This window comes from Ursus maritimus, unplaced genomic scaffold (genome assembly GCF_017311325.1).
Source record: "Ursus maritimus isolate PB19 unplaced genomic scaffold, ASM1731132v1 scaffold_15, whole genome shotgun sequence".
Classification (NCBI taxonomy): Eukaryota; Metazoa; Chordata; class Mammalia; order Carnivora; family Ursidae; genus Ursus; species Ursus maritimus.
Genome location: NW_024423897.1, coordinates 19,608,197 through 19,635,510, shown reverse-complemented (window position 1 = coordinate 19,635,510; position 27,314 = coordinate 19,608,197). Strand labels below are relative to the sequence as shown.

Genomic DNA, 27,314 nt, shown 5'->3' with positions numbered 1-27,314 from the left:
TGTTCAGTAGGTCATAAACTGTCAGTTCTGTGAGATGAACCGTTCCAGAGGCCTGCTATACGACATTGCCCCAGTAGTTAACAATACTGTGTGTCCATTTAACATTTGTGGAGAGTAGATCTCATGTTATCTGTTCTTACCACAAGGAAAAAATTAAATTTACAAAATACATATGCATTTTTTAAATATTTTATTTACTTATTTAGAGAGACAGAGCATGAGCAGGGTGAGGGAGAAAGGGAGAGGGAGAGAGAGAATCTCAAGCAGACTCCCGCTGAGCACAGAGCCGAATGTGGGGCTTGATCTCACAGCCCTGAGGTCATGACCTGAGCCAAAATCAAGAGTCAGGCACTTAACCGACTGAGTCACCCAGGTGCCCCGATATATATATTTTTAAAGCTAGACCATCTGACTCAATAATTCCACCTCTAGGAATTCTGAGAAAACATCAGAGATCCATCTGCATTTTGGGTATAAGAATGTTCATTCTGGTTACATGCAGTAGGAAAGCCTAGAGAAAAACTGGAAATATCTACATAGCGGGATCTCTTGCAACTAATAAAGACTATCTTGTAAAATAATTCATACTGACTTTAAGAAAATATTCACACTAGCAGTGTCCACAATAGCTAAATCGTGGAAGGAGCCGAGATGCCCTTCAACAGATGACTGGATTAAGAAGTTGTGGTCCATATATACAATGGAATATTACTCAGCTATCAGAAAGAACGAGTTCTCAACATTTGCTACAACATGGACGGCACTGGAGGAGATAATGCTAAGTGAAATAAGTCAAGCAGAGAAAGACAACTATCATATGATTTCTCTCATCTATGGAACATAAGAACTAGAATGATCAGTAGGGGAAGAAAGGGATAAAGAAAGGGGGGGTAATCAGAAGGGGGAATGAAACATGAGAGACTATGGACTATGAGAAACAAACTGAGGGCTACAGAGGGGAGGGGGGTGGGGGAATGGGATAGACCGGTGATGGGTAGTAAGGAGGGCACATATTGCATGGTGCACTGGGTGTTATACACAACTAATGAATCATCGAGCCTTACATCGAAAACCGGGGATGTACTGTATGGTGACTAACATAATATAATAAAAAAATCATTATTAAAAAAAAAAAAAGAAAATATTCACACTGTAATAAGCTGAGATATTCACTGGTGTTTGTCGTCACTGGTTAGAAGAACTGGGGAGAACTGGGACATTGTAGTTTCCTCCCCCATACAAGCCAAGGCTGTGCTTACCAGCCTCAGGGGAGATTTGTGTGGCAAGGCAACCTCCCTTCTGGGTTTTGGTCCTAAATTCTCAATTCACTGGGGCAATTTTCAGCGGAAAGGGAGAAGCTATGGATGGGGAGGGAAAGACGTGAGGGAAGAGAGAGTTGTGAAGAAAGTCTATGGGGACTGTTTGCCCCTCCTCACTTCCTTGTCTTGCTCCCCTGACCACACCTCAGGCAGATGATGGTCCTCAGGGGAAAGGTGGCAGCATGCCTCAGGGGGCTCGACCTGAGTTCCAGCCCCTGCCCTGCCTCATCCTGACCAAGATCACCTTGCCAAACCCGGCACAGAACCTGCAGCCAGCCTGCCATCAAGGGACCCCGCACGAGCAGCAGTGAGCCCACTTCATGGCACATGCAAAGGCCCTGAGGCCAGGCTGTCACTATTTCCAGGCCAGTTTCAGTGAGACCCAAGGGGTGACATGGACAGCCCACCAGTGAGGCAGAGGGGATACACAGAGTGAGGAAATATTTGATTGGTAGAGCTAATATGCCTCTCCTTCCATGCCAGATTTGTGGAATAAAATCCATACTGACTGAAGGAACAAGTCACAACACGGTGTGGTCTGTGTCATCCCACGAGGAAGGCAATGTCATGACTGTCATTTTCCAGGTCAGGAAACTGAGGCACAAAGAAACAAAGTAGCTCCCTGAAGGCCATGCCGCCTACAAGCAACAGAATGAGGTTTCGAATCTAGGTCATCTGAGTCCAGAGTGTCCCTCGCCTTCCACAGTCCCCACCGTCCGTGCCACACCGTGTGAGCACACCTCTGAAGAGAAGACGCCCAGAGGCTTATGTACTAAGAGCTTCACAGCATAACCTCGGTAGTCATCATTTTTCTCTGCATTCTTGTCCATATTTTCTGCAATTAACACTCATTTCTTTCATAATTAGAAGAAATTAAATTGTATTTAAAACAGAACAGAAAGGTCTCTGTGTTCCCTGAAGTCCCCAAAGCTCACAAGGGCCCCCAAGGGACAGCAAGTCCTCCAGCAACACAGCCCCCAGGGGCTCAGGACTCTGCTGCTCCCCCAGTAGGACTCAGGCCAGCTGCCCCCTTGGGGCCCAGAGGAGGGAGCCACATAGACATAGTGCTTAGCTGAGTAGCCTCCTCCCCACTATCAGAGAGTCCAAAAGGGACCCCCAAAGGGCAGCTCCTCGGTGTTGTGTTTCCCGCCAGCCCCTGAGACCCAGTGTCCTGAATCCGGTGGCTCCCTGGATGGGCAGCCTCCTGGGGTGTGTCAGGCTGCAGAGGAGTCAAGGTTGGACGACATCCCAGCCTCTGCTCTGATGTCAGGTCCCAGCCAAGGAGAACCCCCTACCCTCCCACCCTGAGTCCAGAGGAGAACTGGCGAATGAGGCTCAGATGCCACTGAATGAGGACAGTTTACTGAGAGCTCCCTTAAGAGGGGAGTGCAGAAATTCCCTTTATGGTCAGAAACAGGTAAAGGCAGCGTCCAGCAATTTCCATCATCCCTGAGGACCAGGTCAGCCTCAAGGCAGAGATGCCCTGGGAGCCCTTGGCTGCCCGAACCGCTCGCCATCGGCGAGCTCTATCCTCTGTTGCAGTGCGCTATTTATTCTCAGTGGCCCCGGCTGGGATATCTGTCCAGCTTGTTCCAAAATATTCTCTTTCCTCTTCCCAATGTGCAGTCTGCCTTGAGCACTCCATTCCTCAAGTTCCAAGAGCACAGGAAGCCCTTTCCTGCCTCCGGGCCTTGGCCCTTGCTATACCCTCTGCCCGGAGTGCTCTTCCTAGGACAGGCTGGGCCTTGGGGTCTCAGCATGGAGTCACTACCTCCGGAGTCTTCTGACCACCCTAAAGAGGGAGCCAGATCTTGAGCACAGAATTCCCAGGCCAAAGGTCACAAACTCACAAAAACGGAATGAAACTTGAGCTGTGTAAGTGGGTGAATAGCTATGGTGTCTGGGCTGGATGACTCCATCAGACCGGGAGGTGGGCGTCCCATCCAAAGGGAGCAGCCCCTGGGCGGCCCCAGATGGGGTGCTGCTTTGCAGGAATGGACCTGTGCTACCGAACTTCTGGTTCTCCAAGACAAGCCGGAAAACTGAATTTCCACCCAAACTCTTGAGATGGTTTATATCAACTTCCATGCGCTGACCTAGGCACCAATAGATGGCCAAGGTCTGTCCTCTGAGTCCCTGTGGTCGAGCTCCGTCCATGGCAGCCTGAGCTCCCCTCCTGGGCTCATGGCCCCGGCCCAGCTCCTGGCTCCCCAGCCCACACCCGAGGTCAGGCCTTCCCTCTCTCATGCCTGTCCTCAGCTCCACGCTGCTGCCCTAGGATGTGCCTGGTGTCCTGGCTTCGGCCTTGCTGACCCTGCCGCTCAGAGAGGGATGCTGGTGGCCCCACCTCTGACCCCACGGAAGGAAAGGGTTTGGGTCCTGGCAGAGTTTTTCAAAGGCCGCCACCCCCATGTGAGTGCCCGGCAGCCTCTGTTGCCAAATCACCAGGGAACACAGACAAATGCCACCCCCGCCCCTAGAGTCGGAGAGCTATTTCCCACCGCATCCTGTCCTCCCACCCACAATCTGCAAGCCAGCATGTGTGCCTCCGTTTCATTAATTGCAGGCTGACTGATGGCGCCGGAACTGCGTTCTGGCTCCTGGGTAGCAGCAAACAGAACCCACACGGGCGCCTCAGACCCAAGTGGGCTGGGGCAGGGAGCTGACCCCCATTCCCGTTCCATGAACTGGGGAGCCTTTACCCAGCATTTTTCCCAGCCCTGGAGCTTGGCTGCTAAACACTCCGGGAAGGGACTTGCAGCCAGAAAAAGGCTGTCATCAATCTGCGGACCTTGTCAGGCCCTTCCTCCACTACTCCACAGAGAGCTGGCCGGGACTCCAGCTGCGGGGGCAGACGGCAGGGAGACAGCGCAACCTTCTCCAGCTGGTCGGTCAAGTGCGGAGCTGCCCCGTCCTGGATGCCAGCTTCCAGGATGAAATCGATGTGCAGAGCAGGGGTCTGTTCGTGAGTCGACAGCTGCCAGCCAACAAGCCAGCACTGACTGAGCGGAGCCCGGGGCCAGCTGCTCTGGACCTATTAGCTCATATAATCCTCACGGCAGCCTCATGAGCTCAGCACAACCACTTCCTTTTTCCAGACAAGGAAACTGAGGCACACAGCCATTAAGTAAATTTTCCAAAGTCGCATGGCTGATAAGTGGCAGCATTGGTACTGACGTCCCGCCAATGAGACCCCAAAGTCTTAAAGGCCGCGCTGTGCTTGCCAAGAACGGGCTGTGGCTATCGCTGACGGACACTGAATCCCATGGAAACGTGCTCACGGTCCATTGTTAAGTGAGAAAGCGAGTGGCATTAAGAATACACAGAGTACAGTCCCTTTGGGAATAAAAAACACAGATGAATATGTGGCTGCAGAGGCCAGGACATGAAAAGCCCCATCACAATGACAAGGTGGTGAAGGCTGCTGGAAACCTCCCCGGAAGCCAGGCGACTCCACTCGCTGCCCAGTGGCCACTCTCAGCAAGGCACCTGCCCCCACAGAGACTCAGTTTCCTCACCTGGAAAGGAGAGGCAGCGCCTACCATCACCGGTGTATGAATCAAACACATTTCCATTTATATGAAATGTCGGGAAAAGGCAAAACTGTGCAGATGGCAAAGAGATTAGGGGTTGCCTGGGGCTGGAGATTAACTGAAAATGGGCCCAAGGGATTTTACTGGGGCAATGGAAATATTATAAAATGGACTATACCGATCGTTGCACAGCCCCATAAATTTAGTAAAAATCTTTGTATTAAAAGGATTCATTAATCACTAAAACAAGGGATTTTATGGCATATAAATTATACCTCAATAAAGTTCTCAAAAACTTAGGTAGAACTGCTGGTACCTAGAGGTGGTTATTGCCATTATCATTGTTAATGGGATTGTTGACAGGCTTATGAAGTGGTGTTTCCAGGGAATTAAAATGTTTTTTCTTCTCTGTATTTTTTACATTTGTACAAGAAATACGTATTTCTTGCATAATAAAAAGAGAAAGGGAAAAACTCAATGCCATTACATATCATTGAAGAAAAGGGTGCTATTATCATGGGGATGATTTTAATTTTTTCCTTTGGCTTCTTTTCTATTTTGCAACAATGACTACACACCGCTTGGATAAAACAGGAGACTGTTGTTTCCGTATGGAGCTTATTTTATATTCAACCTTGTGATAAACACCATGAAGCACGCCTAGGAATGTAAGACGTTGGCCCCCAGGGTCTTTCCGTCTGGAGCGGAGGCAGGACAGATAAAGGACCGATCTGGAAAGCTGAAGAACAAGGAGACACTCTGTGCTAAGAAGGCGAATGTTTGCCCCCAGCAGGGCTAGAGGATCCCAAGGATATGGAATGCCAGCTGCCTGAGCTACCAGGGAAGAGAGCTTAAGACGACAAAGAGGAAGAATGGCCCTTTCCTCCATAAATATTAATTCGGTGCTGACTCTATGCCAGACCATGCTGGGAGCTGGGGACGCATGGTGCCAGGGCTGCCAGGGTCCCTGCCCCACAATGCCATTCTCCCTGCCACGCGGGTCTGGCTCTGAGCACAGCACCCGCCAACTACCCTGTGCCTCCCCAAAGACTCCCAGCTGCCCAGGCCCTCATCCACAGCTGCTCAAGGGCAAGAGTTAGCTGCACAGGCCCCAAACTGTGAGAAGACCTGGATCCTCGTGACAGCCCTGTCACGGATCCCCAAGAGTGAATCCCTCTCTTCCAGGCATCAGTTTCCCCACCTATGTAAATGAGATAGTAGTGGTTACGTAGTTCTGTAAATGAGATGATAATGTTCTGTGCACAGCTCTACAGGCAGAAACTTCCAGGCTCAAGTGCCCAAGCCTCTCTGAGCTCCAGTCTCCTCTTCCGAACAAGCGGGTGGAATGATAGCACCTGGCTTGGAGAAGGTTTGGGGTAATGCACAGGAAGCACCTAAGGACAGAGGACCGCAAGTACACTGGGGCTGCGGCCACTGGCTGCTGGCCTCCCACCGGATGACCATACTGGGTGATTCCGAATCCCTGGGGCGTCCCAGCCTGGGAGATCAGAACTGAACTAACGAACAGAAGAGGCTCCGCAAATGCAAATCTCAAAGCCTAGGATGGCTGGAAGGTGGGCGGGAAAGAGCCCTTAAAACTGGTTGAGGAATAGTAAAGATCACCGTCCTCCCATTAGCTTCTCCCGCCCCTTCACCACATACTCAGTGCAGCACTGCCACCTGTTGGCAGGAAAGAAGGTTTGCATGAAAAGACCGCTTTCAGCCGGGCTGGGGGATCTTGAATCCCAGCTGGCAGATATTAAGGGGGGGGGGGGGGGGGGGGGGAGGCGTAGGGCTGATTTCATTGGAAATGTTTGGGTGGAAGGGATTTGAGCTCTGGAGCTATGAGACCTGAGTGCAAGTCCCAGCTTTGAGACTTCGGAAAAACTGTGTAACCTCCCCCCCGGCCTCAGTTTTCCCACCTATGTGATGGGAATAATAAGGTCTCCTTCTAGGGTGATAATGCAGGTAAAGGAACTGACATGGTGAGAACTCTGTAAAGGTTATCCTTCCCTCTGGACCTCTGCTCCCACCACACCACACCTCTGGGATTTAGAAGGGGAGGAGCAGTGGGGGGGTTCCAGAGCTCTGGTGTGGATCATCACTCCTGAGTGCTGGTCAAAAATGGAGATGCTCGAGCCCCTCTGACATTGCTCTGAATTTGCTGTCTGGGGCTGATGGCCTAGGAATCTGCATTTTAGCACACTCCCACGTGACCCTTAGGCCACTGTGTGTTTTAGAGTCACCAGCACAGTGCAAAGAACACCAGGGCAGGGATCTGAGTCTGCCAGAAGTGTGTCTCCTTTGGCCTCTCTTGGCCTTCATTTCCCCACCTGTGAAATGTGGCCTAGAGTCCTGCCTGCAATGCCTCCTGGGGGAGGGGGGTGTACTTTGAGAACGGATGCCAGTGCTGGCATGAGAAGCAGGAGCGGTCAGAACGGCAGGGGACTGTCCCCTCTGTAGGCTCTGTCCTGGAAAATGCAAGGCCTGGGCAGGGAGGAAGCCATGAAGTCAGGATTGGGCCCGGTGTGCAGGACAGATGAGCTCAACACTCAGTCACAGTGGGAGCTCGTCACCCGTGAGCTGTGTAACCCATCTCAGCAAGAGAAAGGAACAGAGAATCCCAGCTTTGGGACCCACAGCAACCACCACGCTCAGCTGGTCCTTTCTGAGAAGCCAGTGGGGAGGGAGGGGAAGAATCCTGGTTTTGCCTAGAGCACCAGCCCCTCCATTTCCCTGGGGCCCTCCCAGGCCACCCTCCTGGGGACCTGTATCCTGGCTAGACACAGCCTCCCTACACCCAGAGACCGGTGGGATTTCCACTCACAGACAGTAAAATGAAGGCCCATAGAGAAGGGAGCACCTTGCCCAGCATCTCTTAGTGAATCCTCAGCCTAAGGCTCAATAAATCCTCATGACAATTACAGAGTAGTGTTAGGGAGGAAAACATTTCCCTTCTTCCCTTCTCAGTGCTTTGACTAGTCTAATAATTAAAGTGACATAAGACAGATTAACAGGAGAAAAACAAATTTAATTTCATAGGAACAGGAGCCCCCTTGAAAGTATGAGACAGAAAAGTGACCGAAGCAGGCAGTTTTACACCTTTTACACAAAAAACAATAAATTTGTGAAGAATTGGTAAGACTTGGGGCGCCTGGGTGGCTCAGTAGGTTAAGCATCCAGCTCTTCATTTGAGCTCAGGTCATCTCAGGGTCATAAGATCGAGCCCCGCATCAGGCTCCCCACTCAGCAGGGAGTCTACTTGGGATTCTCTCCTCTCCCTCTGCCCCTCCCCCCTCTCCCTCTCTCTCAAATAAATAAATAAACAAAATCTTCCCCAAAGAAAGAATTGGAAAGACAAAGAAGGTTGGGCTTGCGGTAGCAAATGGGTGAGGAATTAACAGATTTGTTTATATAGACTTCTCAGCCCTGAATTCCCTATCTCTGCTGGTAAGGGTGTCTCTCCTCCTCCTGGTACAGGGAGAGCACCTTTTACTTGGCAAGATCATTTCCTGCTTTCTGGGGGACAGAGGAGGGTCCGAGTATCCTTCCTGTACTGGCTGATTCTCAAATAATTTTAATTCAAGATAATCTGTATGCCAAAGGGGCATATTCGGGGGTGGCATATTCTGCTCCCCTTCAGTAGGCAGGGCAAGAATTCGTATTTCCCTGACACAGAGGAGTAATCCAGATCAGAGATGCCGTGGAATTTACTCAAGAACACACAGCAGAGTTGAACCTCAGACCAGGCTCTCATCACCACCGAGTGATACATCTGTATTCCCAGTGCAGGGAAGAGACAGGGCCCCGTGACCCGGGTGGCCCCTCCAACTCTACCTTTTATGACTCCAGGGCCCCACCCTCTTCTTGCAGGTTTATCTTCCTCTGGTTTCCTCAACAAACCAACAACTCGGGCCAGGATGGCCTCCTGTCTGTCCCCTGAACAAACCTTATGACTTGCCACTTGTTTCCTCTGTCTCCAACCTCCCTCCACCCCACCCAATCTCATGGCCACTCGGGCCACATCTGGCAAGAGCCAATGGTATGGCCATCCTACAGATGTGGAAACCAAGTCTCAGATTGCTGGACACAATGCACATAAGTGTATCTGAAAGGCTCTCATGCTGAGAGAAAGGCTCCAGGGGAAATATGAAAACCCAGTGTGAGGAGGGGGGAGTGTTACAGAGAAGTGGGTTGCACAGCAACAGAAAAAAGGATGGGGAAGCAAGCCGGGACCCAAACACCGTGACACCCTATGCTCAAAGGCCCAGGGTGCAGAACATCATGGGGTGGTCGTTTCACTTGTGGGCCAGCAGCTGGTTAGCGAACACAGGACTTTAACAAGCCTTGCCTCATTTAATGCAATAATCCCTCCTGACAGACGATTCCACCATTCTGTGGGGAAGGAACCAGAGCCCCTAAACCCCAATGAAGCTCACGCAGTCCACTGTGGGGTGGGGACCTGAAGCAAGCTGGACTCCAGGATCTGTGTGTCTTCTAACACACGCCTGACAGGTGATTTAGAAACCCTGATATCGGAGTCTCCCTTGGCCCCGGTCTGGCCCTGCATCCCGGTGCCGGACCTGCCACCATTCTGGAAGCCGCCTGCCTCTCTCCATTCTCAGTTGACTCTGATGTTCCAGGACCCGATTCTATGGAACTTCACTTGTGAACTTCCATGTCTCTTTGCTTTTCAAGAGTTCCATATGAAAACAAAACTGCTTCTGGAGTGGCTCCCTCTTCAGTAGACTCACCAACAGGGATTAGAATAAGGGGCTGGGTACCCAGAAAGCACAGCGGGAAGACAGGGGCTCGGAGAAGGGAGCGAAGAGCCGTGGGTCCCACCGCAGAGGTTGGGGGTACAAGGAGAACGCGACAAACATGGCCCCTGCCCCCCCCGGAGTCCCAGCGCAGATGCTGTCTCCCTCCCAAGTTTGCAGAGGGTTAGCCGCGGAGAGGGAGAGCGCAGAAGGGCACCTGCCAGCCTGGGATCCCGATGGTCAAAGGGTCCCAGCACAGCCATTCCTGTGGGCTCGACCACTCTCCACAGCCAGACAGGGGTGGAGGGGTCAGGGCCTCTGTCAGGGGCTGATCTGCTGCTGCCCGCTCCCAGCCACAAGCTCTACCCATCACCTCTTGTCCCCTCCTAGGCCTAGCTCTGCCACATTCCCCTTCCCTGTGTCCTCCTGACCCACCTAAGCACATCCCAGGCCAGGGCAGGCTCCGATTCCCTCAGGGAGCCCGCCGGGACCTAGCCCCTTGGAAATGCTAGAAACGTTTTCTGAAAGGATGAGAGAGTGAGGTCGAGCAGGGACCTGGGGCAAAGAGAGCCAGCTGCTCCATGCTCCCGACCCTGGAAATGCAGCTACTTAGACACAGGGCAGCCTGCAGTCCTTGGGGGAAGGAGAAGACAGGTCATTTGGGTCAGTCTGTCTTGTCTACCTGAGAAACCACTGCAGGCAAAGCCACCGAATGCGAATGAAGGGCAGGAAGCTCTGTTACGTGCCCACAGGAAGCCCTGAAAACGCGAGTAATTGTAGTCAGTGGTGACATGGTTACCCAGGGGGTTCGGGCAGCATCTCGCAAAGAAGTGTCCATGGAAGCCTGATTTGAGAGGTGATTGGTAAGAATAAAATCTGTGGTCAAATTTGTCTAGTGAATACAGCACATTCCTCCCCTTCTTCTAGACCAACAGTCCACCCCACCATGTTAAGGCTCTGAGAAGTCATACTGCAGAGACAACCGTTTAACCTAATGCTTCCCACACTTGACTGACTTTTTTTTTTAGTAAATATTATTTAATATCCCAACAAGTTAACATTCCATAGGATGCACTTAGAAAATGGGAGGGTGCTAGTCATGCAGATGTTCTGGCCCACGGAGGTCATTTGGGGTGGTCTAGGAGGCCTTCCTTCCCTCTGCCTCAGCTCTCCTTCTGCCAAAAAATACCTGGATTTTATAGGTTCACAGCCTTAGGGTAACGGGACAAGATTCCAATGGTGGCTGGTTAGGCATTGGCCAACCGAGTGGGAGGGAAAGGAATCTGCCACAAAATCTCCTTTGCCCTCTGTGTTTGGCCATAGACATGACCTTTAGCAAGGGACACCCTCCCTGCACCCAGGTTCCTGTTCTGTACGCAGCCACGAGGAGCAAATGAGTGGCTAGAGAACGAGTGCTTAGAATAGCACCTGGAAGGTTCACAGAATCCACGTAGCACTCTCCATCACAAAGGGCTCTTGTTATCCGAAGTAATATGAATTCAGTGATTTCGTTTTCCTCTCACTCACATGGCCAGCGCGAGGGACCTATAACTAGTGTAATAGCCCCTTATGCGACATAATCACAGAGCCATATGCACAAAAGGACAGGAGAGATAAGAGATACTAAGAAAGTTTAGAAAGGAAAGGATCTGTGTGTGCTGCAGGTCGCTCGTGAGGACGGCTTCCCGGCGGGGGTGGGGGCAGAACAGGGCCTGGCTTGAGCAGAGGCCAGCAGGGACAGCCCCAGGGAGGGCAGAGCGTCAGGTGAACGCGGGCCTGGAGGGGCCAGTGAGCACAGCCAGGGCCTCGTTAACTCCGCTCCGCTGGCCGGAGACCAGCCAGCCCCTGGGAGCTGGCAGCTCTGTGGACGCTTGCCGAGGAACAGAGTCATCTCTGGGTCCTGCAGGTAACTAGAAGTGACAGGTGGTCTGCTGAGCAGAGTGCAGCGTCTGCCTCCCCAGCTTGCACCATGTGCTTCTCGGGCAGGTCTGGGAGGGGGGGGTTCCCCACAGCCTCCTCCAGCCTTGCTTGGGAGCCGGTGGTTCTCGAAAGAACCAGAGACTCCCTGAAGCTCGCTCAAGTGTAAAGGTGGCTGGGGGAAGATTCGGCATTTCTCCGGAAGACAAGGGCAGGGAGAGCAGCTCGACCTTGAGAAACACTGGGGTCGTACCCAGTGCCAGGGCAGGGGTGCTGTCTCTTTTTCTCTTTCATTATCTCTCTCTAAACATCTCTCTCTGAACTCCATCCCACTCTCTCCCTCTGTGGCTGTGTGTGTCTCTCTGCCTTTATATCCCTCCAGCTCTTCCCATCCCCCGGGGTGTGTGTGTGCGTGTGTGTGTTTCCTCTAGCGTGTGTGTAGGGCTCTCTGTCCTCTATTCCAATCTCTTTCACTCTCTGAGTCTCTCTCTCCCTCTCTCATTGCACAATCTCCCACACCTGGTCCATTTCTCTCCGTAGGTCATCCTTCTCTACCTGCTCCCCGGCATGCATGGCACAAATTGGCACCCCAACTCTGGAATCTACTTGACCTCTTAGCCCCAGGGCTAAATAGCATCAGTGAACCTCAGCAACAAGCTTCTTTCAAGAGAAAAGTCAACGGGGCAGCTCAGAGGATTGATGACCGCTCCTGGTCCCACCAGTTCTGACCAGGGAGAGTCAGGTGAAGACACTCCAATGACTTCATCTAAGAAGGGGTCTGGGACAGGCATTCGTGCCACAGGGCAGCTTTGAGAGCAGGAGCTGCACAGGGAGAAGAGCATCTCCTACCAGCTCTCACGGAGCAGCTGTGTGACCCGCAGCAGGACGCACCCATCTCTGGGTCTCAAAGACCCCATCTAGAAAATGAGGAGTTGGGTAGGTATTCTGTTAAAAACACCTCTATCCCCCAATCCTATGGTGTTCTATTTACAAAACGGGCATGGAGTCTAGGAATAAGAGGGAAGAACATGGGAAGTGACAAAGGAGCAGAATATTGAGAAAAGAAAAAACCACATCTGTTCAGAAACAGTTGGTGGAACTGTCTCCAGGGCAGGGGGTGAGAGTGGGGGGGTGTGGATCCCAAAGTAACAGAGCAGGACCAGTGGTTCCTGAAGCTTGCAGAGGCTGCCGTGGTTGCAGATTCCCAGGCCCATCTCGCATGGTCTGATGCACCAACTCACCGGGGGTGGCTCTGACGCACGTGGCCTCAGAACCACCCCCTGGAAACACTGAGCAGGACTTTTCAAATAGCTGCCTTAGGAGGAACAGGGCTTTCTAGGAAAGGCAGGGACCCCGCACCTTTGGGGCCGTTTAAGAAAGGCCAGCCAAGCTGCTCTGGGTGACGCCAGCCTTCCCTCCTCACCTCCTGTTTCTCCAACACTCAGAAATTCAAACAGAATCCAGACTGCCCTGGGAGCTCAAGACCCAAGCAGGGAAGGGTCGCAGCCTCTCCAAGCCGCTCCTCTGGGCCTCACCCTCTTCCCCTAGAGGCCACAGATCTGACGTCCAAACAAGGGAAGAGAAGACACAGGGGCAAACGGATCCTCCCCCATCACATCTCTTGGGGCTTTGAAGGCTGGATTCTGGGTCAGCGGAGTGCCTCCGAGATATTCTCTCAGACTTGTACTCATTCCGCTTCCAGAAGTGAGGTCTGGGCAAGAGGAGGGAGTTCACCTCTAGACTCTGCCAAGAGGCCCCAGATTCCGAAGCCAGAAGATTAGAAGGATGGCCACCTCGGGTCCTCCCCAGGCGGGGCTGGAAGTTTACGTATTGCCCCTGTATCCACACCTTCCAGATTTCTCCAGCTCTCCATGCATCGCCCTCAGCCTGCGGGCTAACCACGTTCCAATCAAGATGTGGGAACCCATGTGGCTTGAGAAGGCCCCGGACACATGTGGAAATGTAATACTTTAACAAAGCCTCAAGAATTCACAGTGCACCTGCACGCCACCTACCTGTTTCATCTTCTCAACCGTCTTGGGGCGGGGAGCTGATTGGTTGTGTATCAGATGGGGAAACTGAGGTGCAGAAGGCTGGGCTGGAAGAGAGGCAGGGCTGGAGGAGAATGCACGTCTCTACATCCCTCTTTCTTCCGTGTCTCCATTCCCTCAGGAAAACCCTGGCTCAGAGACGTGGAGGGACTACCTCACATAGTCAGGGCTGGAGCTCGGACCAGGAGAGGGTGGGGCGTCGTGACAGCAGGTGGACAGGGCAGTGCGCTTATTAAGCCAATGGCTCCATCTCAGAAGGAAGGAGAGAAGAGACCAGCTGGGATGGACATCTTGGCAAGAGGGGAGCAGCTGGGCAGAGGGGAGGCCAGGGAATTTGGGTGTCAGGAGATCTGGAACCTATGTGCGTGGCCTGGAGTGGGTCCCTGCCTCTTCCCAGGTCTTAGTTTCCCCTTCTGTACTTTGGTGGGGTAAGACTCCATGGTCTATAATGTCCCATCGTTCTCTGCTATGCGGGGCTTCACCCCCACTGGCTGCCTCCTTGAGTGTGTCCAACCAGCCACTAGCAGCAGAGGGCCAATGCAGCCCAGAGACCAGAGCAATTCCTTGGACTTTCAGGTCAGCTCTGGCTCTGCCCCGCTCCACCCCAGCCCCCACAGTTACCAGAAGTTTCCCAGAAGCCTCAAAATTACCTGCTGTCCACGGTGAATCACAATACTGCAAAAGCCGCAGTGGCAAGAACTGACCAGAAGATGGAGCCAAACGCCCTGGAAACCAAAACGGTTCTATTTCAGTTTTTGCTTCTGGGGCTACAGGTGCAGACACTAAACCCCAGAGGCAGTAAGAGAGTGCTCGAGGTCTCCCACCTGCTCAGTGTCAAGGCTGGGAACCAATCTCATCTCCTGCCCTTGAAGCCAGGAAGTATCCTTCTATCCCACTCTCCTCCCTGCTTATGCCTCAAGACTCTGGTCAAGCTGAGTTCTCTCCAAGACGCCCTGGTCTAGTTATAGCTCATTCCTCTCAGGTTGGTGGGGCTGGGGAGCGCCCTGAGAGACATGCAGGGGACATTTCAGTGGATGGGGGCGGGGCTTTCATGGGTTTCACCCGTGCATGGGCACTATCACCGAAGACTCGCATTTGAGCCCCTCCTCCCACCCCACCCACCCCACAGCTATGTTGACTGTGGGCAAGATTGTTAAATTCTCTAGACCTGCGTCCTCGTCAGTAATTTAGAATGATGATGCCACGGACCTCTTGGGTTGTTTGGAGGAGTACATTAAATAATTGAGAAGAGCACCGAGCACCATGACTCTGGTATGGTAGATGCTCAATAAGTACTAGGGTTTTATTGCTGTAAGGACACTTCTGTCAAAAATGACCTAAATGAAATGACAAAGTTGAACATGAAAGGCTTTACTGGTCTAAGTGGACAATTTCATTTTGTGACATTCCTCCTAAGCTGCCCTTGCTCCCATCTCTCCTGGGCTCCAGCTCCTGGCTCCCCTGTCAGCCAGTTCCTGCCGTTAATTGACGCATTTCTTCTTTTTCATGGTGATCCCCTCCTGGTTCTGTGTGACAGGAGAAAAGTCAGACCTTGCCAAGGAGACGGTGAGGAAGGGAAGTGGCAGGGGCTGTGTGGCCAGAGCGTGTGGGAACTCCCAGGCAGGTCATGGGGGTCCCAAGCCCTGACTCTGACCCCACTTCTTCACACCTTGAATTTCTCCAGAATTAAATTGCTTATCCCTGTTTCCACTTCCCTCTCCACTCCAGGTGAAACTCCCTCGTCCCTCCACGCCTGTGAACCTCTCTGGCAGATTCTTCAGGACTCAGCCAGAGAGCTTCCCATCTCCTCACAGCCCAAGCTAATCCCCATCTTCTCAAAGAGAGACCTGAAGCTTCCTTCTGGAGACAGAGGGGGCACTTTCTTTCCTTGTCTCCTGCATAATGCCAGGGGCTCAAGGCCAAGAACTCGGGCTGCTTAGGGCAGTAGAGGGAGCACTGAGCTAGGAGTGCAGAGGTCCTGTCCGAGGTCTGGCCCTGCTCTGACATCTGATATTGGGCACCCTCTCTGGCACTCTGGGGTGACACCAGCACTCAGTCAGAGCCTCCCCAGTGAGTTCACTTCTGCCCTGGGATTTAGCAGCCCTGAGGACCAACACTGCTGTCTTTGACTCTCAGTATGACCTCTGGCAAGTCCTTTCCCACTCAGGACTCAGTTTCCCTGGTGCTTTGGGCGCTTGAGTCCAAGACGACAGTCCGGTTGGTGCCTCTTACAGGCCTTTCGTATGGGGTCCTCATCACTGTTGCTGCTGTCACGCTCACTGCTTTTGTCCTCCTGCCAGGGAGACACGATGTCAATGTGGGGATCCCACGGCTGGGTCAGGTTCTCCTACAGTGTCCAGAGCCCTCACTGCCCTCAGAGGATCTCCCCCTCCTCCAGACCCTCGGCTAGGTGTGGGATATGCATGGGGCGCCAAATGAGAGGAGTCATGAGGTGCGCTGGGGAGCAGTGATGGGGAACAAATTCAACCTAGTGCAGCAAAGACCAGCGAAGAGGACAACACAATGGGGAGACATAGACTTCCGTCCAAATTCTGACACTAGCTTCTAAAAAGTCTCTGACCTTTAACTATAAATGGCTGCTATCAGATTCTTTCTAGCAAGCATGGGAAAGGGAAAGGGAAAGATCCCTGGGCACTGAGAGGTTACAAGGGGAGGGGAGAGAAGCAGAGAAATGATGGTTTAGCATCTAACTTTTCCTCCTTTATGATTTCTCCAAGAGCTGCCCTAGGCAAAAGGCAGCTACATCAAGTGATCTCTTCTTCACCAACTTCAAAGAGAAGTTTGTTTCAGAAGGTCAGTTTCGGGAGAAAAGGAGGATAGTAAATGGGAATGCTGCAGATGCAGCATTTAGACACAGGACTTGGACCAATGACTTCATTTCCCTGACCAGCGAAAGTGAGGCTGGAGTGGAATCAGGAGCAGAGTTGCTCAGTCCGGGGACAGGAACAACGTCCTCGTAATCACCCTCACCCCGTGAAGCCTACAGTGTCTTTCCCCAGGCCTCTCAGCCCTACTCAGTAATCTACATAGGTGGGTTTTGAATCCACGCATACAGCCCCTTGATGTTGATTGGTCCATTCACACAGCACTGAAGTCACTTCACAGTTGGCCAACAGCTTCTTCCCTGGGTCTTCTCACCCCTGAGCAGAGCCAGCTTCTCCTCATCCCAAGACCTGCCATCTGCCTTCTAGGAGCAGCTTAAATCTGGACAGCACAGTCACCCCAGAGAGAGGCTCCACTCGGGCTGGTGGCTGTGACCTGGGCCAGCTCGTTTCCGGATGGCTCTGCCCCAGCGAGGGTACCAGGGCCTCCCCATCCTGCTGCACCTTCTGCTGCGAACCCTCACAGGGCTTGCCTGTCAGAGTCCCCTTCTCCTGCTGCTGCCTCTTCTCTTTGTCAGCATCTTTGCCAACCCTGGAGGGGATAGTGGAGAGAAATCAGGCTCAGGAGGAGGCTAGCATGCTGGTGTGTCCTGAAAGGGTCCGAGTCTGCTTCTCCCCATGCCCTCCTTTCCCGGCCCCTCTCTTCCCTCCTGCACACACGTTTGCTCAGCTTTCTCAAAGCACATTCGCATCTACTCTTCCACTTGAACCCTACTGCCATTTTCAGAACCTGGTGGGGAAGCGGTTATGGACCCATTTTACAGAGAAGGAAACCGAGATCCAGAGAAGGAAAGGTCATCTCTAAAAAGATATGAGGAAGTGGATGTCATGGTGGGGGTAGAATATCAGATTGCTTCTTCCTGGTCCAGGGTCCTTCCCCCACCAAGTAGGACATGACTGTAGATGAAGGAACTACCCTGGCTCCCCCATCAACACTGGACGGTGGCCCTATGTGTAAGCACTTCCCCAGGAAAGACCTGGAGCCTCTGCTAAGCACTGCATAGGCTGTCAGCCTTTGGGGCTCACGTGGGCTGTGGGAAGGGAGGCATGGCGCCTGGCGTGACGAGGAAAGGTCCCCGTATGAGGTATGTGCATACGGCCTGAATGAGTGTGTGCTTTCCAATTCTACAACCCCCACGTATAAGCTCCCTGGTAGCCCTGGACTGCTGGTCTGTGCCTTCAGGTTTCCTGAGAGATGTTGCCTTTCTCCGTAAAAACTAGTCAGACCTCTGGCAACCCTGGGGAGAGTTTCCTGCCGAATTGGCCCCTCTTCCTGTCACACCCCCAGTCACGGCCTCCTTAACCAAGTGACCAGGATACAGAGAAAAAATCCCAAGTAAGCAGGAGGCCAGGAACTCACACTTTACGACAGAAGCTATCTTGAAGGGGATCTCTTGCTTCTGTCGTGCCAACCTGAGGACAACTAGAATCACAGCAGCCAGCCTCTCCCGGGCATGTAACAGTCTACAGAGGGTGATGAGGGACATTGTCTTCTCGGATGGGCACATCAGCCCTGTGAGGTCAGCACTGTTAGCCCATCGGACAGATGAGGAAACGGAGGTGCAGGGAAGTGAGAGCAATGTCCCAAAAACACACAGAGAGTCCGTGTTCGGAGGCATAGAGCTCTCTTTGCTGATCACTCCTGAGTAAAGAAGGAAATGGGGTCAGGTGAAGACCCGGGGTGGGTGCAGAAGAGGGAACCTTTGACAATCCATAGACCTTCCTTGTTTTCCTGCTGTCTCCCTGGGCAAGGCCCACAGCACCGGCTCCAGAGACCCCCAGCCCCCGACCCCTGTAGCAGAGCAGGGACACCAGCCGCTGAAGCCCATCCCTCCATCTTCATGCCTCCAGCTCCGTCCTGCGCCAACAAGAGCCACTCCGCTGCGTGAGCCTGATGTGCCCCTTCTCAGTCCCAGTCTTATGAGTCCCTCCTAAGAACACGAACTGTGCTCCTCCTGCTGCCCCCGCCAGGAACCTGGCCAGAGTAGCAAAGAGGAGGCTGGCAGATCAGAGTGAGCCAGGCTTGGAAATGGGACCTCAGAATGGAAAGACTGGAAAGGGTGATTGTGCAGATGTGAAAACTGTGCCTCCCCTGCCGGGGGCGGGGGGAGGGTGGACAAGGACTTGCTCAGAATCTGCTGGGGGGTTAGAGGCAGAGCCGGGCAGGAGCCAGATCCTGGAACCGCCAGCACCACCTCTGGCCAGGCCTCCACTCAGCCCCCACCACCCCAATCACAGGAATTGCTTTCACAGACCCTTGACTTGCCCAACGATGCCCTTCTTCCCCCCACCCACCCCCCCAGGGAGTCTGCTCTCTGATTTGAAAGCTGCTCCTGGATTTGGAAGGAGGCACCCACCCCAGCAAGAAGGGGAAATGAGTTTCTCAAAGCCGAGCCAACTCAGAAACATAGGTGCTCTCTGACAACACAACCTTGACTCACAGACTCTCAGGTCACAGAATTACCAAGTCTGCCTGCCCATCAAAGGCTAGAGGAATTGGACTCTCTCTACATGGCCCTGGTGTGTGGTCCAGTGGCTGGAATTTATACAGAGGCAGATTCCAGCTCCACATAGCAGAACTTTCTTATAGTTAAATCTGTTCTAAAATAGAATAGGCTGCCTCCTGGGGTGGTGAGCTCCCCAACACTAGAGGCAACCAACTTGCTTGGAATATTATAGAACAGAGCTCCTCAAAGTGTAGCTCCCCTGCATCAGCATGAGTGACCCAGGGAGGCAGAAATTCTTAAAGAGGCAGATTCCACTCAAGATGCACTGAATTAAACTCTGAGTGTGGGTCCAGGGGTCTACCTTTTTAATAAGCTCCCAGGCGATTCTGATGTAGGATTCTGACTCACAAATAAGTATCTGAGAATTTCTGCTCTAGGAGGAACTAGCTGAGATTCATTCCCTTTCATCTCTGAAATCCTAGGATTCTACCATTCCATGAAATACCTTCTTCCTTGGGTATCTGTGTGCTACAAAACGCATCCTAAAGACAATTACTTTTACGTTACAAAGCCAGAAACTCATGATGGAAGACAGTTGACAGGCGATATCTGGGGGCAGGCAGACTACCAAGATAGCTGTTAATCCTCCCTTGCTCCTCTACCCAGTGCTGACCCGAAGTGACAGCCTAATATTACAGATCCCTGGTTATTTAAGACTCAGTGGTCCCATCATTTCATCTCCACACCCTTGCATCCAAGGCCCAAATTCCGTAGTCGTAGCAGGAACCAAGGAAGAGAACACAGAAAAATACCCACCTGATGTTCTGGAGCTGAGGGCAAACTTCTCTGTCTATGCTGGGCTGGCAGAGCCTTTCTGGGTCCCTTGCGATGGGTTTGTACTCTCCACACCTTCCTGTTTTCAGCCCTGAAGTGGACAGACTGGTTGTCTAAATGTCCTCAGGCATCACAGATCATGACAAATGTTTCCAGCCAAAGCCTAGGGCTCAATCCTACCACCCCTCTTGACCCCTTGGTCTCCCTGCCAGCTGCAGGGCACACCCTCCATAAATCGTGGGCACATTCCATGTCAGCGCTCTCCCCTCAGACTCCATAATGCAACTTCTAGGACATTGTCCCTTACATGTTCAAAGATGGGAATAAAATGGTATCAACTCTAGCATTATTAAAGTAATAGAGCTAACAGAATAATATTAACACATGCATAGTACTTGTTTCATTTCTTAAATGCTATTCCTGTATTTATTTAATCTTCACAATGGCCCATGAGCCAGGTACGATGATTGTTCTCAGTTTAGAACTTCACACATCACTTTTCAGTAATTGACAAATAATTAGAAACAACCTGTCTAATAATTTGGGATTGGTCAAATAAATTATGGAGCTTCCTTAAAATAGAGCTATTTTAAATAAGGTTAAAAAACATTTAATAAGCCAGAAACATGCTCATAATGTTTGGTAATTAATGGGGCCTAGCTGGCTCAGTTGGTAGAGTGTGTGACTCTTGATCTCAGGGTTGTGAGTTCGAGCCCCATTTGGGTGTAGAGATTACTTAAAATCGTAAAAATAAATAAATAAATAAATAAATAAATAAACTTAAAAAACAAATTTGGGGCGCCTGCGTGGCGCAGTCGTTAAAGCGTCTGTCTTCGGCTCAGGGCGTGATCCCGGCATACTGGGATCGAGTCCCACATCGGGCTCCTCCGCTATGAGCCTGCTTCTTCCTCTCCCACTCCCCCTGCTGTGTTCCCTCTCTCGCTGGCTGTCTCTCTGTCACATAAATAAATAAAATCTTTAAAAAAAAAAAAAAAAGATTAAAAACACAGGAAATAAACCAAATTCCATACGATCGAATTTTGTGTAAATGAGCACATGCAAGAGAAAGTCCTATGGGGAGGTCCTTAGCAGGAAAGGCTTTCTGGAAGAGATTAGTAGTGAGCAGTTCGGAAAGCTATGGAAAGGGGCGGAGCAGGGAGCCCACGAGCTATCACCACTCACGATGCCCAAGTAATATCAGGAGGCCCGGCATGGACGCTGAACCTGAGATGCTCAGGATTGGCTCAGAGTCTAGAGATTACCACTGCCTTCTGACTCTGAAACTAGAGGGTGAGCATCGCCAAGTCTTATCTCCTCTCTGGGCCTCAGTTTCCCCATTTCTACAAAGGTGATCATTAACACCCTCCCTGACTCTCCCATAAGCCGGTTGCACATGCAAAGCTCCCGAGAAGGCTTGAGCTGTGGGATTCCGGAGGTGACCGGGGAGCAAAACTGTGGCTTTTTCAACTGACCATTTGCTGAGTCCTTACTGTGGGCTCAAGACTGTGCTAAATGCTTACAAGCATGTTCAGGGCCAGCTCAGGGGCAGGCCACCAATGGAGTCACATAAGGCCCACACTCAGAAGGAGCTATATTTGGGGGTTAAGGGTTCTGTGGTCACCATCTTGAAATGCTCAGCTCAATTATTTTATCTTTAATTTAGCTTTAGTAAGTAAAGACTGATAGGGTAATGAAATACGTGCTGGGGGCTTGGAGCCTTGGCTTACACTCGGCCCAGGGGCACTTAAGTCTTGGGTGGGATCCCAGGCACCTGCAAGGATCTGCACTCACCCAGAAAGTAGCCCTGTGCCTGAGGAGGCACACCATTCACTAGCAAATAAACACCACCATGACAGGCCAAGGGAGGGACTGTGGAAGAAGGGGAAAAGCTTTACTCTTGCTTTTTGAACAAGGAGCCCCACATTTTCATTTTGCAAGTTAAGTAGCCACCCCCAGGGTAAGCCCAAAACATCCCTATAAGGAATGTGCTTATTTTATTCCTTTTTACAGGCAAGGAAGTTGGGCTTAGAAGGTACATCGCCCAAGGTAAGACAGCTGGAAATAGCTTAGGCAGAATTTGAACCCAGATCAATTTGACCCCCGAGTCTGTGGCCTCAACACTGGGCTACAGGAAGTCAGGTGACGCGTAAGTGGGGCACACCTTCGGGGCAGTAGCCCCTGACGCTCTCCAGCCACGATCGAGGCCATCACAACTCATACCAGCATCAGCCTCTCGCCGGGAGGGAGAAGGCAGAGCCTAGTAAGGTCTTACCAGGGCATTAGGAAAGCCCTCACACCTCCAAATCTCTTTTCTGTCATCTGGGCGCCTGCCGGACCCAGTAGGATGAGGCTTTCTCCTGGCTGTGAGATTCCACTGTCTCCAGGAACCTGAGTGGGCTCCAGAAAAGACCTACAGGGAGCACACTGCAGCAGAACCACCTACAAGCTGACTTTGGACACTCCTCGACTCCCTCAGAACTCAAATGCCCCATCTTAAAATGGGAGTGAAAATACTTACGTGGAAGCTCTTTACAAATGAAGGTGGTACAGTTCTCAGCAGCCACCACCTGACTTTGCCTGCATTGACTGGCAAGGACTGGCCAGAAGTGGGCTACTTTCACCATATGGATGACTTGTCTATGGAAGAGCTAACAAAGTATGGGCACTGGGCACTGGAAATGTGCACAAGCATGCCTTTGGTGGGGAAGTATCGAGAAAAAGCCCTAAGAGAAACCCAGCATACAGAGGAATATTGCTGGGCATCCAGATGCTCCCGGTGTTCCCAATCCAGACCCCTTACGGCCATGCTCACAGTCACTCTCTAAGCAGAGCTCATCAGTCACAAAGGATGGAGGATGGTGGGGAAATGAAGCCCAACCCATAGCTTTGATTCCAGGATGAAGGAAACAAGCAGAATTGAGCAGGGTCACACTGGTAGGGGTGGCCAGAAGCTGGTCATAGGTTTACCTCACCCCACAACCACCCTCCACTCCTGCTGTTGGATCTCACACTCCACCAACACTAGGTGGCAATGTTCCCTCACCCCAATTCCATTTGAGCAGCCCCCTTTTTAAGCCATGCAAACCCTGATGATATAGGAAACCAAGAACCACCCCAAAGGTCTCTTCCTCCGATCCTGAAGACTTATGAAATGCAGAAGAAAAAAACCTCAGCAGTATTTATCTGTGATGGTTGCTATTGTGTATTCTCTCTCCCCTCACTTTGGATCTTGATATTTCTCTTCCGCTTTGGCCTGTAGTGCATCCTAAAACCTGCTACCAAAGTGCCTGCTTATTGAGAGGAGCCTGACAGAGCCACATTTGCCACCATCCTTGCTTCCAAGTGTCTACGACAGGGACGTTCACATAAGAGGCCCCTAGATCTTTGTTAAGTCCGGACAGTGGACAACATTTTTGGACTCTCTGACTCCCCTGGCACAAAGCCCTCTCCTTCCTTCCCCCCCGCCCAAGATTGATTGATTGATTGATTTGAGTGGGGGAAAAGGGGCAAAGGGAGCAGGGAGGGAGAATCCTATGCAAACTCCGTGCTGAGCACGGAGCCCAACGCAGGGCTGGATCCCAGGACCCTGAGATCATAACCAAGAGTCAGACACTTAACTGACTATGCCACCCAGGCGCCTCTCTATTTTTAATTCTAGTAGTTATTGAAATAATTGTAGATCTATATGCAATTATAACAGAGAGATCCTGTATATCGTTTACCCAATTTCCCTCAATGGTAACATCATGCAAAACTAAATTTTACAACCAGGATACTACAATGATACAATCTACCTATCTCGTTCAGAGTCCTTAGTTTTTCTTATACTCATTTGTGTGTGTGTGTGTGTGTGTGTGTGTGCCCCTGCATTTAAAATTCTATACACTTTACCACACGAGTAGGTCCGTGTGTCCACCACAGTTAAGGTACCCCATCACCACAAGAATCCCTCCTAGTACCCTTCTAAACCCACACTTAACCTATCTCCTCTCCATCCCCATTCCTAACCCCTGGCAACGATTAATTGGTCTCCATTCCTTTTTTTTTTTTAAGCCACATCCCCATTTCTATAAATTTGTCATTTCAATGTTATATGAATGGAATATATACTATGTAACCTTTGGGGATTTTTCTATTCAGCATAATTCTCTGGAGATTCACACAAGTTCCTGCATGGATCAATAGTTAATTCCTTGTAATTTCTGAGTGGCTATCCATGGTGTGGGTGTACGTCTGTTCAAGCATTCACCCACTGAAAGCTATCTGCGTAGTTTCCAGTTTGGGGCTGTTAATAATAAGGCTGCTATGAACGTTCGTGTACTCCTCTCTCCTTTTTGATCACTAATTGATACAGATGCTCTTACTTCACGGAGATCTTTGTTTCTGCTGTGGCAAACAGGACTTGTCACCACACCATCCTTTCCGTGCCAGCTCCTAGTGGCTTCGGATAATGTGCCCAGATGCTCCCCTACAGGTATTTATCACCAGACAGGAACCTCCAAGCCTTTCCCCTTAAAAAAATAAAATAGAACAAACGTGAGTTTGGGAGCCAGACAACCTGGGCTCACACTGCAAGAGCTCTGTCATTTAGAGTTGTGAAATGCCTGGCAAGTCACTGAACCCTCTGAGACTGTTTCATAACCATCGTAACAAAGTAGCTCATAGTTGTTACGGTGGCAGTGTGAGGTCATAGTTGAAAACAGACCTCAGGTACCATGCTGCCTGGGTTTGCATCCTGACTCTACCACTTGTTGACTGTGTGATCTCAGGCAAGTTATTTAACCTTGTGCCTCAGTTTTCTCTTCTGTAAATGGGCATGCTAACAGTGCCTATCTCAGGGAGCTGTTGTGAGGACTGAATTAGTCCCCATAAAACGTTCAGAGCAGTGTCTGGCTAGTAAACATTAAGCACATATTGCCACGTGGCAGGCGCTCTTCTCAGCACTGCATACAGATCGTTTTATTTAATCCTATCAGTGACTTTATAATACAAGTGCTGTTCAAGATCTATTTCACAGATGACAAAACTGCAATTTAAGGGATTAAGTCACCTGCTCATGATCACAAGTCTGGAATATGAGGGAGCTGAGGTCCATTTTTGAGTCTGTCTTTGCTCCTAACTTCTACGCCATACTGCAGGCCCATATGCTAGGGTGCCACTGCCCTGTCCTGTATAGTTGTGAGGATTACAAACCAAAGTGTATTCTGTGGCGCCTGGTACTCAAGCTGCCCCACACACATCAGTTTCCTCTTTGTAACTACTGGTACTTGATGAACAATAGATCATTCTGTAGTTTTATATAAATGGCAGAAATTGGTCTCTTAAGACACAAGCCCCCAAAAGTAGTGATTTGAGAGTTCTGATGGATGCACCTGGCAAACACGTGCAAAGCTGAACTGACCCAATCATGACAACGAGATTTGAGACACATTCACCCAACTCAGCCACAGTCCATGTCAACAGATCATCTGCCCCACTTCCTTTCTTGGAGAGCTCTGCAGCTACAAGGCAGAGATTACTCAGACCATGGTACCGGCGTGAGCTTACAGGACAGATGAATATTTCAACTGTTAAAAAATTTCCTAAAGAGTTGATTGGGGAAGCGACAGTTAGACATGAAGGGACTTTGGGGTTTGGCCAGATGAGGTAATCACAAGCAAGGATGTGGTAACACGGGCTACGGTAAAACAGGGAAATGAGTGCATGGTGCTTGTGGAATATCAGGGTACAGCTGGAAAGTAATATTACTGGGCAAGTTTTCAAAATTCTCCTCATACATTAGCCAGAGACCTTGATGACACATTAATTAAGGTTTGCTATTTTTAGAACTTCCTCATTTCTCAAATGCTTCATTTTAAATCTTTTATGATAATGGACATCACGTTATATTGGTAAGACATAAGAGATTTCAATCTTTGACATTTGTGAAATATCACGCTTATTGAGGGCCCCCTGCGGGTACAGTTTTAATCTGTGTTTTCCCAACCTGAAGAATATTCCCACTTTTAAAACTCAGAATACATCTAGAAATAAAGATGTCTTATTTCTCAAATGATGACATCAATAGTTACTTATAAACATCTCTCCTTTAAAGAGGTCTTTAGATAAAAACAAGTACAAAAGAGAGGGTCCTCACTCGGGGTAGTACTGACAGGCTCTTGTTTCCTCATTGTAGGCCTAGAAAATCCACATTTGTTTATCACACTGATTTCAGATTTCTGTGAATGCCAGCCACATGGATTGCTGATTCACATTTCACAAGCCTGTCAATTTAGGTGTCTATGCCTTAAAAAAAACTATCAAAAGCAAGTAAGGTAAATATAGCTTGTCCTTAACACAGCTGCAAGGCATTACATAAAGAGGAAACAAGAATTAGTTTGTAGATGTTTCTATTTCTTTTAGACCAAATTAATGAAGTCTCTTTTAATCACAGCCTTTAAAGATCCCAATAGTAGGAAGAGAACCATCTTACCCCCAGTAATAACTGAACATTTTACCAATAAGGTGTTAAGTGAATTGGGAAGAGGGGCCGGTGTAGCACACATTAGGACATGGCAGTAAAAGACAGGAGAAAATTTAAGAGAAATAGCACCAAAAGACGAGGTATCATGAAGAAACTACATTCTGTACCCACCCCAAACAGAATAAAGCACGCACCATACAAAAATCATCACCATAATCCAGTAAGTTCCAAAGTATCCCCTGAATTTACCTTTTCACCTGCCAACGAACTTTTATGTTCTTATTTTTCTTTCTACTAGATCAAGGAACTTTCATTCTTTTTCATTATATTTTAGGTGAAAGGTAGGCAATTGTTATTCGGAATTAATTGGTCCTTTCATCATTGTTTCACTGATGGTCTCCTAAATCCATTAAAAGACATTTGGGTGGGTGGGGAAGCTGCTGAGGGGGGATAAGTAAGGAAAAAAAAGGCAGTGAGTCACATCTGTCTTTTGTAAGATCTAATCTAAAACTGGTCATATTCAGGGCTGCAATCCAGATAGGTACATAAAAAGAATCACTGTTCTGTCCCCCATATCTATATCACTCTTCTTGAAAAAAAAACCTTAGCTATATTTCTAGACTGAAAAGTAAAAAGTGCAAGCCACCATTGTACAAATGTCTGAACAGGTGGTCAGCAGTGTGAGTAGTTCCTAAACCAGGATCAGACACAGCAAATGGGCTTGAAGCAACAAATAAGGACTGGGGACACCAGCTTTAGTAACCACAGCCAATTGTTTTTTCCGAAATTTCAGAATTACTCACTTTGGGAAGGGTGAGACTTACCTTAAAAAAGAAATGTTTGAAAGTTCTCTGATCATATCAGAACAGAACATAAGCAGAGTGACATTTTAGTGCTAATGAGGTAACTTTTTAGCCCAAATCTATTTATTTCCTCCTTGCTTACAAACTGTCCCTTACCCCCAAATAAGGCAATTACATAGAAATAGTGTTGAGATCAATGTTAGAGCCTTGCTTTGCTATTTCTTTGGTCTGAAAAAGATATTTAGGCTTATGTTTGGAAAAGTAAGTGAAAGTGAAAGAATCAA

General features: G+C 50.1%; 1 long non-coding RNA gene across 1 annotated transcript; it reads right to left on the bottom strand.

The window, feature by feature from the left end:
- Positions 1–14,747: 14,747 nt before the first annotated feature.
- LOC103664564 lies at positions 14,748–24,670 on the bottom strand. Its single transcript, XR_569072.2, has 3 exons — positions 24,129–24,670; positions 19,747–19,855; positions 14,748–17,015 (listed from the first exon to the last, which is right to left on the bottom strand). It is a non-coding gene; the product is annotated as an uncharacterized LOC103664564 (long non-coding RNA).
- Positions 24,671–27,314: the final 2,644 nt, after the last annotated feature.